General features: G+C 36.9%; 1 pseudogene; it reads left to right on the top strand.

Moving 5' to 3' along the window:
- The first annotated feature begins 616 nt into the window (after window positions 1-616).
- Window positions 617-16,099, top strand: LOC132543660 (dehydrogenase/reductase SDR family member 1-like; annotated as a pseudogene).
- Window positions 16,100-16,554: the final 455 nt, after the last annotated feature.

The following is a 16,554-nucleotide window of genomic DNA, read 5'->3' as shown; positions in this document are numbered from 1 at the left end:
TTTGTTGATATAAATATAGGAAAATCAACATAGCGAGGTAAAGAAGCAGACACCAATATAAAAGAGTACGTTGATATATAAAATCCTACTCCGTCTCTATGGATAAAAGGCTATCAAAATTTCGTATGGGGTTTCCGGGATTAGGAAGATTCGACTTTGCATAAACGAAGGTATTGTCTTTGGACCAAAAAGTGGAAACTGTAAAATATCCTAACTGGAATATTCTCCTAGGGGGTGAACCTACTAAACGTTGATAATGAAGGTCCCTTGATCCCTTAGGATAAGGTCTGAAGCTAAGCAGTGTCAGTAGGGATAAGTGATTTTAATCTAATTAGGAAATGAATAAAGAACATGGTACTACTGCGAAAGTAGAGTAAAATGAGGAGGACCATTGTCGAATAATGATAAAATATTTGAACTCTTTCTTCAGCAAAGATGTAGGACAGGAAACATGTAGGCATAGTCTGTCGGATATATGAATAAGAGATAATTTTATCGAGTTCGACATAATCTCAATGAAATAAAGGTAACATTTGCTTGGCCTGATTTTAAGACAATATCTATATGGGTCTAGGTCAATTTCAACGTCACTGAATTTTGCTGACATACATAGGAGATGGCCTCTACTGGAAAAAAGCTTGCTGGCAAAGTGTGTATAGTAACCGGAGCCACCCGAGGGATTGGGAAGGGTATAGCTTTACAGCTGGGAGAGGCTGGAGCTACTGTCTATATCACAGGTAAGTATAGTGACCGGCGCCACTTGAGGGATTGGGAAAGGTATAGCTTTACAGCTTGGAGAGGCTGGCGCTACTGTCTATATCACAGGTAAGTATAGTGACCGGAGCCACCCGAGGGATTGGGAAAGGTATAGCTTTACAGCTGGGAGAGGCTGGGGCTACTGTCTATATCACAGGTAAGTATAGTGACCGGAGCCACCCGAGGGATTGGGAAGGGTATAGCTTTACAGCTTTTAATCAATCTGCATCTTTTGAATCCCTGTATTATGTGTTTGTCCGTCAGTTGACGACTTCTTGCACGAAAATCATGATAATGGCAACAGACTCTTAAATATCGAATCAACTGCAACATGAAAGCATCATAGATTAGGGATGCTGGGTATTGCCATCCAGAAATGGAAAATTCACAATAGGAAAATTGAAATTATCCGTTTTATCATACTGCTTGGTGGTCAGCTGTCCATGTTGGTTTCGTTGTAGGGAAATATCCAAATGAGCAGCTTCTGTAGAAGAGTGTATTGTGTCTTTGATTTCCAGTTCTATGGAATTCGAAAGGGCATATACCATTGTAGACTCATAGCTCGTGAAGTTGTGTCTATATACTAAAAACATAGTTTGATTTGAATCATTCAAAGTATTGGGAAGGGTTTCTGTCATAACGTATTGAATCTTAGAGGGTATGTGCATGGCTTTTTTAGAGAAAAGATCGGTGTATTTCAGATCACAGCTCGGGTAAGGGTAGAAATCTACAAGTGGACTGTCGGTTAATGTAGAACAGAAATCTACAACTAGCTGGTCAGTTAGGGTAGAACAGAATCTACATCTGGATGGTCGGGTTAGGGTAGAACAGAAATCTACAGCTAGCTGGTCAGTTAGGGTAGAACAGAATCCACAGCTGGATGGTCAGTTAGTGTAGATCAGAAATTTACAGCTGAATGGTCGGGTTATGGTAGATCAGGAATCTACAACTAGCTGGTCAGTTAGGGTAGCTCAGAAATTTACAGCTGGGTGGTCGGGTTAGGGTAGATCAGAAATTTACAGCTGGGTGTTCGGTTAGGGTAGATCAGGAATTTACAGCTGGGTGTTCGGTTAGGGTAGATCAGGAATTTACATGGGTGGTCGGGTTAGGGTAGAACAGAACTCTACAGCTGGGTGGTCAGTTAGGGTAGAGCAGATATCTTCAGCTGGGTAGTCAGTTAGGGAAGAGCAGAAATCTACAGCTGGGTGGTCAGTTAGGGTAGAACAGAAATCTACAGCTTGATGATTAGTTAGGGTAGACCTAGCGAGATGCCCCCGGATGCAACAAAATTAAAATCACATGGTCAAACCACAAAAAGGTATTGTTACTAGGAACACACATATGAAAGTCCTACCTCAGTCATGGCCAGTGTTGAAATGTTTCAAATGTAAGTCAAAGGTCACGGTCAAGGTCACATGGTCGAAGCATTTGGTACCATAAAAAGGGTCCTGTCACAAAGAACATACAGCTGGATGGTTTGGTTAGTGTATAACATAACTTTATAGCTGGATGGTTGGTTAGTGTAGAACATAACTTTATAGCTGGAGGGTTGGTTAGTGTATAACATAACTTTATAGCTGGATGGTTTGGTTAGTGTATAACATAACTTTATAGCTGGATGGTTGAGCTAGTGTAGAACATAACTTTATAGTGAATGGTTGGTTAGTGTAGAGCATAACTTTATAGCTGGATGGTTTGGTTAGTGTGGAACATAACTTTATAGCTGGATGGTTTGGTTAGTGTATAACATAACTTAATAGCTGGATGGTATGGTTAGTGTATAACATAACTTTATAGCTGGATGGTTTGGTTAGTGTATAACATAACTTAATGTCTGGATGGTTGAGCTAGTGTAGAACACAACTTTATAGCTGGATGTTTTGGTTAGTGTTTAACATAATTTCATAGCTGGATGGTTGGGTTAGTGTATAACACAACTTTATAGCTGGATGGTTGGTTAGTGTATAACACAACTTTATAGCTGGATGGTTGAGCTAGTGTATAACATAACTTTATAGCTGGAGGGTTGGTTAGTGTATAACATAACTTTATAGATGGATGGTTGGTTAGTGTATAACACAACTTTATATCTGGATGGTTGAGCTAGTGTATAACATAACTTTATATCTGGATGGTTGAGCTAGTGTAGAACATAACTTTATAGCTGGAGGGTTGGTTAGTGTATAACACAACTTTATATCTGGATGGTTGAGCTAGTGTATAACATAACTTTATATCTGGATGGGTGAACTAGTGTAGAACATAACTTTATAGCTGGAGGGTTGGTTAGTGTATAACATAACTTTATAGCTGGATGGTTGAGCTAGTGTATAACATAACTTTATAGTGAATGGTTGGGTTAGTGTATAACATAACTTTATAGTGAATGGTTGGGTTAGTGTATAACATAACTTTATAGTGAATGGTTGGTTAGTGTATAACACAACTTTATATCTGGATGGTTGAGCTAGTGTATAACATAACTTTATATCTGGATGGTTGAGCTAGTGTAGAACATAACTTTATAGCTGGATGGTTGGTTAGTGTATAACATAACTTTATATCTGGATGGTTTAGCTAGTGTAGAACACAACTTTATAGTGAATGGTTGGGTTAGTGTATAACATAACTTTATAGTGAATGGTTGGTTAGTGTATAACACAACTTTATAGCTGGATGGTTGAGCTAGTGTATAACATAACTTTATAGCTGGAGGGTTGGTTAGTGTATAACACAACTTTATATCTGGATGGTTGAGCTAGTGTATAACATAACTTTATATCTGGATGGTTGAGCTAGTGTAGAACATAACTTTATATCTGGATGGTTGAACTAGTGTAGAACATAACTTTATAGCTGGAGGGTTGGTTAGTGTATAACATAACTTTATAGATGGATGGTTGGTTAGTGTATAACACAACTTTATATCTGGATGGTTGAGCTAGTGTATAACATAACTTTATAGCTGGAGGGTTGGTTAGTGTATAACATAACTTTATAGCTGGATGGTTGAGCTAGTGTAGAACATAACTTTATAGTGAATGGTTGGTTAGTGTAGAACACAACTTTATATCTGGATGGTTGAGCTAGTGTATAACATAACTTTATAGCTGGATGGTTTGGTTAGTGTAGAACACAACTTTATATCTGGATGGTTGAGCTAGTGTATAACATAACTTTATAGCTGGAGGGTTGGTTAGTGTATAACATAACTTTATATCTGGATGGTTTGGTTAGTGTAGAACATAACTTTATAGTGAATGGTTGGTTAGTGTAGAACATAACTTTATAGCTGGATGGTTTGGTTAGTGTGGAACATAACTTTATATCTGGATGGTTTGGTTAGTGTAGAACATAACTTTATATCTGGATGGTTGAGCTAGTGTATAACATAACTTTATAGCTGGATGGTTTGGTTAGTGTAGAACATAACTTTATAGCTGGATGGTTTGGTTAGTGTAGAACATAACTTTATAGCTGGATGGTTTGGTTAGTGTAGAACATAACTTTATATCTGGATGGTTGAGCTAGTGTATAACATAACTTTATATCTGGATGGTTGAACTAGTGTAGAACATAACTTTATAGCTGGAGGGTTGGTTAGTGTATAACATAACTTTATAGATGGATGGTTGGTTAGTGTATAACACAACTTTATATCTGGATGGTTGAGCTAGTGTATAACATAACTTTATAGCTGGAGGGTTGGTTAGTGTATAACATAACTTTATAGCTGGATGGTTGAGCTAGTGTAGAACATAACTTTATAGTGAATGGTTGGTTAGTGTAGAACACAACTTTATATCTGGATGGTTGAGCTAGTGTATAACATAACTTTATAGCTGGATGGTTTGGTTAGTGTAGAACACAACTTTATATCTGGATGGTTGAGCTAGTGTATAACATAACTTTATAGCTGGAGGGTTGGTTAGTGTATAACATAACTTTATATCTGGATGGTTGGTTAGTGTATAACATAATTTCATAGCTGGATGGTTTGGTTAGTGTAGAACATAACTTTATAGCTGGATGGTTTGGTTAGTGTAGAACATAACTTTATAGCTGGATGGTTTGGTTAGTGTATAACATAACTTTATAGCTGGATGGTTGGTTAGTGTATAACATAACTTTATAGCTGGATGGTTTGGTTAGTGTATAACATAACTTTATAGCTGGATGGTTGAACTAGTGTAGAACATAACTTTATAGCTGGATGGTTTGGTTAGTGTATAACATAACTTAATGTCTGGATGGTTGAGCTAGTGTAGAACATAACTTTATAGCTGGAGGGTTGGTTAGTGTATAACATAACTTAATGTCTGGATGGTTGAGCTAGTGTAGAACATAACTTTATAGCTGGAGGGTTGGTTAGTGTATAACATAACTTTATAGCTGGATGGTTTGGTTAGTGTATAACATAACTTTATAGCTGGATGGTTGAGCTAGTGTAGAACATAACTTTATATCTGGATGGTTGAACTAGTGTAGAACATACCTTAATAGCTGGATGGTTTGGTTAGTGTATAACATAACTTTATAGCTGGATGGTTTGGTTAGTGTAGAACACAACTTTATAGCTGGATGGTTTGGTTAGTGTAGAACATAACTTTATAGCTGGATGGTTTGGTTAGTGTTTAATATAACTTTATAGCTGGATGGTTTGGTTAGTGTAGAACACAACTTTATATCTGGATGGTTGAGCTAGTGTATAACATAACTTTATAGCTGGAGGGTTGGTTAGTGTATAACATAACTTTATATCTGGATGGTTGGTTAGTGTATAACATAATTTCATAGCTGGATGGTTTGGTTAGTGTAGAACATAACTTTATAGTGAATGGTTGGTTAGTGTAGAACATAACTTTATAGCTGGATGGTTTGGTTAGTGTGGAACATAACTTTATAGCTGGATGGTTTGGTTAGTGTAGAACATAACTTTATAGCTGGATGGTTTGGTTAGTGTAGAACATAACTTTATAGCTGGATGGTTGGTTAGTGTATAACATAACTTTATAGCTGGATGTTTTGGTTAGTGTATAACATAACTTTATATCTGGATGGTTGAGCTAGTGTATAACATAACTTTATATCTGGATGGTTGAACTAGTGTAGAACATAACTTTATAGCTGGAGGGTTGGTTAGTGTATAACATAACTTTATAGATGGATGGTTGGTTAGTGTATAACACAACTTTATATCTGGATGGTTGAGCTAGTGTATAACATAACTTTATAGCTGGAGGGTTGGTTAGTGTATAACATAACTTTATAGCTGGATGGTTGAGCTAGTGTAGAACATAACTTTATAGTGAATGGTTGGTTAGTGTAGAACACAACTTTATAACATAACTTTATAGCTGGATGGTTGAGCTAGTGTAGAACATAACTTTATAGTGAATGGTTGGTTAGTGTAGAACACAACTTTATAGCTGGATGGTTTGGTTAGTGTTTAATATAACTTTATAGCTGGATGGTTTGGTTAGTGTATAACACAACTTTATATCTGGATGGTTGATAGTGTAGATAACTTTATATCTGGATGGTTGAACTAGTGTAGAACATACCTTAATAGCTGGATGGTTTGGTTAGTGTATAACATAACTTTATAGCTGGATGGTTTGGTTAGTGTAGAACACAACTTTATAGCTGGATGGTTTGGTTAGTGTAGAACATAACTTTATAGCTGGAGGGTTGGTTAGTGTATAACATAACTTTATAGCTGGATGGTTTGGTTAGTGTAGAACACAACTTTATAGCTGGATGGTTTGGTTAGTGTAGAACATAACTTTATAGCTGGATGGTTTGGTTAGTGTTTAATATAACTTTATAGCTGGATGGTTTGGTTAGTGTATAACACAACTTTATAGCTGGATGTTTTGGTTAGTGTAGAACATAACTTTATAGTGAATGGTTGGGTTAGCACATGACATAACTTTATAGCTGGATGGTTGGTTAGTGTATAACATAATTTCATAGCTGGATGGTTGGTTAGTGTATAACATAACTTTATAGTGAATAGTTGGGTTAGTGTATAACATAACTTTATAGCTGGATAGCTGGGAAACGGTAGAAGAAAAAACTGAACTGGATAGTAAAGCTAGCACAGATTGGTAGTAAAAGCAGCAGCCCGGATACGGCTAGGACAGAATGAAGAAACCTGATAGTTAAATTGGCAACTTGGGTACGGGTAGGGCAGAAAAGGAAACCTGATATCTAAATTAGCAGCTCAGCTCGGGTAAGAATAGAGGATAGAACTTAATGATTAACCTAGCAACTTGGGATACAAATCTACATATGTTGTATGTATAACGGTATGTATGGTACCTTAAGTAACAAACAATATCTATATAACATTCCACATTTTCTCCAGCAATAGACTGTGACTGTAACATTTAATCATGTGTCTGTGTTTAATCGGAAATGTGCCACTTATTGTACATAATCCAATTTAGAATATAACTTTTTAATTGATTGAAACTGGAACATATTTTCTCTGTTATTTTGATTGTCGATAAAGGAGCCCATCTCACTGTTTTAGAAAAATAAAATTAGTCGAAATTGAATGACGGAAAGAAACTAGAGACAATAAAGATGACCCTAGTAAGCCCCGTGGGAATACAAAACTTTGCAGTTAATGAGTCAGAAATATTTTACAGGTAGAACATTAGCAACTGCCAATGACAGCGTAGTAGGTGGGTCACTTTGTGAAACGGCCACACAGGTAAGTAGTAATTTTCCTTCAGTGATAATACATCATTTTTTTCAAGACATATATTACTTGCAGTCGCGGCAAGCTGCACTGAAAGCAAAGGGATCCACTATGTAAATCTTATAGGTAAAGGAGAGGGAAATGTATACCTGAACAATGTGACCACTATATAAATATCACAGGTAAAGGAGAGGGAAATATATACCTGTACAATGTGACCACTATATAAATATCACAGGTAGAGGAGAGGAAGTGTATACTTGTACAATGTGACCACTATATAGATATTAGAGGTAAAGATGACCACTATATAAATATCACAGATAGAGGAGAGGGAAATGTATACCTGTACAATGTGACCACCATATAGATATTACGGGTAGAGATGGCAACTATATAGATATTACAGGTAGAGATGACCGCTATATAGATATAACAGGTAGAGATGGCAACTTTATAGATATTACAGGTAGAGATGACCACTATGTAGATATTACAGGTAGAGATGACAATTATATAGATATTAAAGTTAGATATAACCACTATATAGATATTACAGGTAGAAATGACCACTATATAGATATTATAGGTAGATATGACCACTATATAGATATTACGGGTAGAGATGGCAACTATATAGATATTACAGGTAGAGATGACCGCTATATAGATATAACAGGTAGAGATGGCAACTTTATAGATATTACAGGTAGAGATGACCACTATGTAGATATTACAGGTAGAGATGACAATTATATAGATATTAAAGTTAGATATAACCACTATATAGATATGAAAGGTAGATATGACCACTATATAGATATTACAGGTAGAAATGACCACTATATAGATATTATAAGTAGAGATGACCACTATATAGATATTACAGGTAGAGATGACAACTATATAGATATTATAGGTAGAAATGACCACTATATAGATATTATACCACTATATAGATATTACAGGTAGAGATGACCACTATATAGATATTACAGGTAGAGATGACAATTATATAGATATTAAAGTTGGATATAACCACTATATAGATATGAAAGGTAGATATGACCACTATATAGATATTACAGGTAGGGATGACCACTATATAGATAGTATAGGTAGATATGACCATTATACAGATGTTAAAGGTAGAGGAGAGGAGACTGTTTACCTGTATAACGTATCCGCTGTATATATATATTATTAGTGGAGAAGAATGAAGTAATAAATGTACAATGTGACCACTATATAAGTATTTCAGATAGAAGGGATGTGAGGGAAGTTTTTACCTTCATGATACGACCACTACATAAATGTAAAATGTGAGCACTATATAGATAATACTGGTAGAGGAGAGGAAGTGTATATCTGTACAATGTGACCGCTGTATAAATATCACAGGTAGAGGAGTGGGAAATGTATACCTGTACAATGTGACCACTATATAAATATCACAGGTAGAGGAGAGGGAAATGAATACCTGTACAATGTGACCACTATATAAATATCACAGGTAGAGGAGAGGAAATGTATACCTGAACAATGTGACCACTATATAAATATCACAGGTAGAGGAGAGGGAAATGTATACCTGTACAATGTGACCACTATATAAATATCACAGGTAGAGGAGAGGGAAATGTATACCTGTACAATGGGACCACTATATAAATATTACTGGTAAGGGAGAGAAGTGTATACCTCTGCAATGTGACCACTATATAGATATCACAGGTAGAGGAGAGGGAAATATATACCTGTACAATGGGACCACTATATAGATATCACAGGTAGAGGAGAGGGAAATATATACCTGTACAATGGGACCACTATATAAATATTACTGGTAAGGGAGAGAAGTGTATACCTCTGCAATGTGACCACTTTATAAAAATTACAGATAGAAGAGAGAGGAGGGAAGTGTTTACCTGTACAATGTGACCACTATATAAATATTACTGGTAAGGGAGAGAATTGTATACCTCTGCAATGTGACCACTTTATAAAAATTACAGATAGAAGAGAGGGGAGGGAAGTGTTTACCTGTACAATGTGACCACTATATAAATATTACTGGTAAGGGAGAGAATTGTATACCTCTGCAATGTGACCACTTTATAAAAATTACAGATAGAAGAGAGGGGAGGGAAGTGTATTCCTGTACAATGTGACCACACAAAAGATGGAGAAGTAAAACAGCTTTTTGACAAAGTCAAGAGGGAGCAGGATGGTCAGTTGGATATCCTCGTCAATAACGCCTACAACGCTGTCAAGGTATGTCTAACCTGTCAAACCTATCAATCAGCTTAGGTATGTCTCACCTATCATACCGAAACAATCAGCTTAGGTATATGTCTCACCTGTCATACCGAAACATTCAGCTTAGGTATGTCTCACCTGTCATACCGAAACAATCAGCTTAGGTATGTCTCACCTGTCATACCGAAACAATCAGCTTAGGTATATCTCACCTGTCATACCGAAACAATCAGCTTAGGTATATGTCTCACCTGTCATACCGAAACAATCTGCTTAGGTGTGTCTCACCTATCAAACCGAACAATCTACTTAGGTGTGTCTAACTGTCATACCGAAACAATCAGCTTAGGTATGTCTAACTGTCATACCGAAACAATCAGCTTAGGTGTGTCTCACCTGTCAAACCGAACAATCTGCTTAGGTGTGTCTCACCTGTCAAACCGAACAATCTACTTAGGTGAGTCTCACCTGTCATACCGAAACAATCTGCTTAGGTGTGTCTCACCTGTCATACAGAAACATATCTTACCTATTGCACCGAAAAACCTGCTGAGGTATGTCTTACCTATCACACCAAACAATCTGAATATTTCTGTTTTACCTGTAACATCGAACAACCATTAATTAACAACCTGCTCCCTTATTTTTACAGGTCATCTTCGACAATTTGAATGTGCCTTTTTGGGAGCTCCCAAAGGACATGTGGGATACTGTCAACAATGTTGGACTGCGGTAATTTTTGTCACTGATGATCGTAAGAGTCAACTATATCAATGAAAAAACAATGACTCAAATCAAATTTAATGCATATCTCCCTTTTGTCCCCCAAGTTAATGACTTGTTGTTTGATTGGTAGTGTAGAAGTTAAAACGAACCATAAGATGGTAGCAGAGACTAATTCTGTATTGCTGTTCTTGTATCATTACCATTTAATCTTGTAATAACAATAAGAAACAATACTAGAGTGGGGTTTATGACAAAGTATCTCGTTATAGAAGATACCGTCAAGTAGCATCTTCTTAAATTCAAGAGAAACAAAAACGACCATTAATTATTAACAATATCTACATTAACTATACCGACCATTAGATATTAACAATATCTACATTAACTATACCGACCATTAGATATTAACAATATCTACATTAACTATACCGACCATTAGATATTAACAATATCTACATTACCAAAACTGATCAGTACTAATTAATATTACCGACCATTAGTTATCAACCATGCTGACCATTAGTTAATAACAATACCGGTCATTAGTTGACATACAATACCGGTCATCAATTATCAACCATACCGACCATTAGTTAATAACAATACCGACGGTTAGTATTAACAATGGTATTAGAAAATATAAAAACATCTTGTAATAAATGTGAATTCTAGACACTTGTATTTTCTGTAAGACCTATCTCACTAGATTACTTGTTCTTATTACTTCAGAGTTCCTCATGATTTATTATATAAAAGTTTGTCTGCCGATTGAACATGAGAGGCAGAAGCTCAGATGAGAAAATATATGTAATATTTTACTTTATTTCGGGGCTAGAGCATCACCACATCTAGATTTTAGCTTACTTGGCGTCTGTCAACATTTACTATACATTGCAATTATATATGTTATATTTTACTTTATTTCGGGGCTAGAGCATCACCACATCTAGATTTTAGCTTACCTGGCGTCTGTCAACATTTACTATACATTGCAATTATTCATGAACAACTGAGAATAGCATGCCTGAGTGAAGGAAAATCAGTTTTGTATGAATGGTGTGTCTTGGCCCCCTGGGGCCAGAGGGGCGGGGCCCGATAGAGAAAATTTGTCAACTTCTTTAAAATCCATTGTGTTCTTCAGTAATTGAAGGATATTGTCCATATTTGGTCTGAAGCATGCTTGGTGGATTTAGTTCTTTTTGATATCATTGCTTTGCGCCATCAACAATTTATTTGGATCCCCACTGAATAATTATAGCATTGCTGAACATCAGGAAATAAAACACAACCATAACTTATAATTTGTCCTGGGGTCTGGTCTCATCCAAGGACAGATTATATCTTTGAAGTCACTGAGATTACCATCCATAACTTATTAGCATTGCTGGACATCAAGAGATTTACAACTGATATAAGTCCCCACAGCTGTATCTGTTGGGTGGGGCTCATTAGGGGAAATGTTTAACTTATCAAGAAATGTAAAGCTATTATTTATTTGTGCGACATTTATGTAAAATCCTTTAAGACTGATTTGTTTGTAACAATTCAGATGCAGATCTGTTACCCTCCGAGCCAAGTACCAACAACAGCCTATACTTCAGTGTAATTCCTTATATAAACAATATATTCAGATGACCAATGCTTTCAGAAATCATTACCCGTGTACAACCCACGCTGCTAGGATGATGGTTCCCAGGAAAAAAGGACTTATTGTCAATATATCATCTATTTGGGGACTTACTTACATCTTAAATGTGCCATATGGTATTGGTAAAGAGGCAGTAAGTTTATTCATGATTCTCTTCAAAAGTTGTATGTATTTAACACTGTGAACAAGTATATAAAAAACCCGTCATTGTCATTGTGATACATAAATTGTCTTTTAAGTCCCTGCCGATGAAACCGAAGGGTACAATAGTGTTTGCCATTGTCTGTCCGTCTGTCCGTCCGTGGATGAATGGTTTCCAGATTATAATTTGAGTAAGGGATAGCCAGTTAGGTAGAACCTTGATCCGATCATAGTTTAGTTGCAGACTAAGTGTAGGATTGTGTTTGGGCTCAAATGGTCAACCACAAAGGTCACTGTTGCTGACAATAGATTTTTGATTTGCAGATAATTACTTGATTAGGGACGCTCTATTCGGATGAAATTTAATATAGTAATTAGGAGACCTACGATAGGATTGTATTGGTGGCCAAAAGGTCAACTACAAAGGTCACCGTTGCTAACAATAAATATTTGACTACTAGATGATAACTTGCTTGAAAGATGCTAATTATGGCAGGGGACGTGTGTTGCTCGTAACACTAACTATAAATTAGTTTAAACAGTGAAACTTAAAGCAGAACATTTTTGCAATCAGAATAGTGTCACTTCTTGTAATACTAAATATCAATGAGCATTAATTGCTTGTATTGTGTTTTATTGATACAGATGCAAATAATTTTTGAAAATGTTAAGAATCTGATCTCTAACGACAATAATCCTTTTTGTCTCTTTCGCAGTGTGATAGAATGGCTGTGGATTGTGCTATAGAATTGAAGAAACACAATGTAGCCATGGTCAGTTTGTGGCCTGGACCAGTTAAAACAGAACGTATTAACTGGTTCCTTAATCAGAGTAACTCAGACACCCATGTGAGTTTTAATTATAGTGATTTTTAATCATTGTTTAGTACAAGTAAGAACCTTGCTTGTTCGTCTACTTTCTGATATAGTTGCCCTGTATGATATGCTTTTGAAAAGCAAACCAGGAAACATGTTGAATATGCTACATGGAGTCAGTTAGCCATATAACTCACCTAAATATTTTTTCATTTCATGCTTTGTCGGCATTTATTGTCTTGAATTATGATGGAACAGAGCTGACTACCGATATCTTTGCTAAAATCTTTATTTCTTGATCAATTGCAATATTGCTACATATTAAACGTACTCATAACACCGGACTTTCACTTTGTATTAATTTTCGTGGTTAACTTCACATGATGTTGGATTAGCATAATTATTACTGATGTAACCTTGAAAATATACTGTTTTCAACTTGCAGTGTCAGTTTTAAGTATGTTATGTTTTTGTAGGGTGATGTTGATTTCAGGAGGTAATTTGAAGTTGGAGAGTCCATAGAGTACTCTGGTAAAGCGTTGGTCTGCCTAGCATCTGGTAAGACTGAATTTATTATCGTCTCATTCGTTGATCCAATTGTTAGTGAACTTTCCTGGCCTACTTACTAATCCATTTAGTAATGACCTTTCCAGACATATTAAATGACCTTTCTTGACCTACTTGCTTATCCATTTATTGATTACCTTTCCAGACCTACTTACTAATTCATTTATAAATGAACTTCCCTTAATAATTTTCCAAGACCGGAAACTCAAAGTGTCATAATATCGTTGACCCCGTGTCTGTCAATGATATATATATTTTTTAATTTTTGTAATCAAGTTTTATTTAAGAACCCGAGTATGATTAACCATTTGCTAGCTGCAGTTTGTATTTCTTTTAACTGCTTTTTGATATCATCCTTTAGATCCAAACATCATGAAGAAGACGGGAAAGATTCTGATGTCAGCAGACCTGGGATACGAGTATGGTTTCAAGGACATTGATGGTATGTTTTATGCACACTAGGTCCATACATCAAATCAGAGGTAAAATATAGGTTGACTTGTGCATTCCTTCTTTAAGAGTTGGTTCGGTTTGATTTCAAATCAAAATATGAATTCATTTGTGGTCTGGAGAAAAAGATTGACAGATAAAGAGATGAACGCCTCCCTAGTTAATACAGAATCCCAAGTACTGGGGCTATGATAGAGAGAGACTAAACCAAAGTCAATACAGAATCCCCAGTACTGGGGCTCTGATAGAGAGATGCTTAGCCCAAGTCAATACAGAATCCCCAGTACTGGGGCTCTGATAGAGAGAGACTTAGTCAATACAGAATCCCCAGTACTGGGGCTCTGATAGAGAGAGACTTAGTCCAAGTCAATACAGCATCCCAAGTACTGGGGCTCTGATAGAGAGAGACATAGTCCAAGTCAATACAGCATCCCAAGAACTGGGGCTCTGACAGAAGAGACTTAGTCAATACAGAATCCCAAGTACTGGGGCTCTGATAGAGAGAGACTTAGCCCAAGTCAATACAGAATCCCAAGTACTGGGGCTCTGATAGAAGAGACTTAGCCCAAGTCAATACAGAATCCCAAGTACTGGGGCTCTGATAGAGAGAGACTTAGTCCAAGTCAATACAGAATCCCAAGTACTGGGGCTCTGACAGAAGAGACTTAGTCAATACAGAATCCCAAGTACTGGGGCTCTGATAGAGAGAGACTTAGCCCAAGTCAATACAGAATCCCCAGTACTGGGGCTCTGATAGAGAGAGACATAGTCCAAGTCAATACAGCATCCCAAGTACTGGGGCTCTGATAGAGAGAGACTTAGTCCAAGTCAATACAGAATCCCAAGTACTGGGGCTCTGATAGAAGAGACTAAGCCCAAGTCAATACAGAATCCCAAGAACTGGGGCTCTGACAGAAGAGACTTAGTCAATACAGAATCCCAAGTACTGGGGCTCTGATAGAGAGAGACTTAGCCCAAGTCAATACAGAATCCCAAGTACTGGGGCTCTGATAGAAGAGACTTAGCCCAAGTCAATACAGAATCCCAAGTACTGGGGCTCTGATAGAGAGAGACTTAGCCCAAGTCAATACAGAATCCCAAGTACTGGGGCTCTGATAGAGGAGACTAAGCCCAAGTCAATACAGAATCCCAAGTACTGGGGCTCTGATAGAGAGAGACTTAGTCCAAGTCAATACAGAATCCCCAGTACTGAGGCTCTGATAGAGAGAGACTTAGTCCAAGTCAATACAGAATCCCCAGTACTGGGGCTCTGATAGAAGAGACTAAGCCCAAGTCAATACAGAATCCCAAGTACTGGGGCTCTGATAGAGAGAGACTTAGTCCAAGTCAATACAGAATCCCCAGTACTGAGGCTCTGATAGAGAGAGACTTAGTCCAAGTCAATACAGAATCCCAAGTACTGGGGCTCTGACAGAAGAGACTTAGTCAATACAGAATCCCAAGTACTGGGGCTCTGATAGAGAGAGACCTAGCCCAAGTCAATACAGAATCCCAAGTACTGGGGCTCTGATAGAAGAGACTTAGCCCAAGTCAATACAGAATCCCAAGTACTGGGGCTCTGATAGAGAGAGACTTAGTCCAAGTCAATACAGAATCCCCAGTACTGAGGCTCTGATAGAGAGAGACTTAGTCCAAGTCAATACAGAATCCCCAGTACTGGGGCTCTGATAGAAGAGACTTAGTCAATACAGAATCCCAAGTACTGGGGCTCTGATAGAGAGAGACTTAGTCCAAGTCAATACAGAATCCCAAGTAGTGAGGCTCTAGATTCGAACTTATTAGTGAATGCGATATGTATATTAGCTTGTATACTAATCAACAGATAACCCAACACATTGATTAATATAGTGTATATCTTTATCTATTTAAGGTAAGGAGAGGATATCTTTCCGGAACCTGAGGGAAGCCATGATGCTCTCTCCAAAGACACAATGGATAGGAAGGTTAATACCGGGTTTTATATACATCCCAAAGTGGATTGTGGCTTTGGTAGGGAATAAATTCTGAGCTGTTTGTGTAAGATTGTGTTGTTATAAAGATCAGATCAGATCAGAAACACTTTGCGATGACTATTTAATTAAACTCCTGGTCTTGGAAAGTTTCAAATCTTTTCAGTTACTGATCTTCAAATATTACTGTTGTGTACTAATTGACCCTCCATATCGACATAAATGCAACGACTATGGTTTCTCAATACTTATCATCCCTACTGTGTATCTTCGTCATAAAACTCCTACTTTGAACGACACTATATTCAGCAATGAAAGTGTCAGTTTCAGACAGGGTAACAAAGGTTTCAATGCGTCAGTTAGTGCAATAAAAACTAGAACAGATTAAGATAACAAATACAAAACAGGGCTTGTTACTTTGATTGTGGTTAAAATTTCTCAAAGAAACCTGTTACACACATAAAATCTTTAAAAAAAACTCAGTTCAAAGAGGTACTTGGTTGTGTGGCTATG

This window comes from Ylistrum balloti, unplaced genomic scaffold, assembly GCF_031769215.1.
Source record: "Ylistrum balloti isolate Yb309-2 unplaced genomic scaffold, AGI_CSIRO_Ybal_v1 Utg369760, whole genome shotgun sequence".
In the NCBI taxonomy this organism is placed as follows: domain Eukaryota; kingdom Metazoa; phylum Mollusca; class Bivalvia; order Pectinida; family Pectinidae; genus Ylistrum; species Ylistrum balloti.
This window is presented reverse-complemented; position numbering and strand designations above follow the sequence as displayed.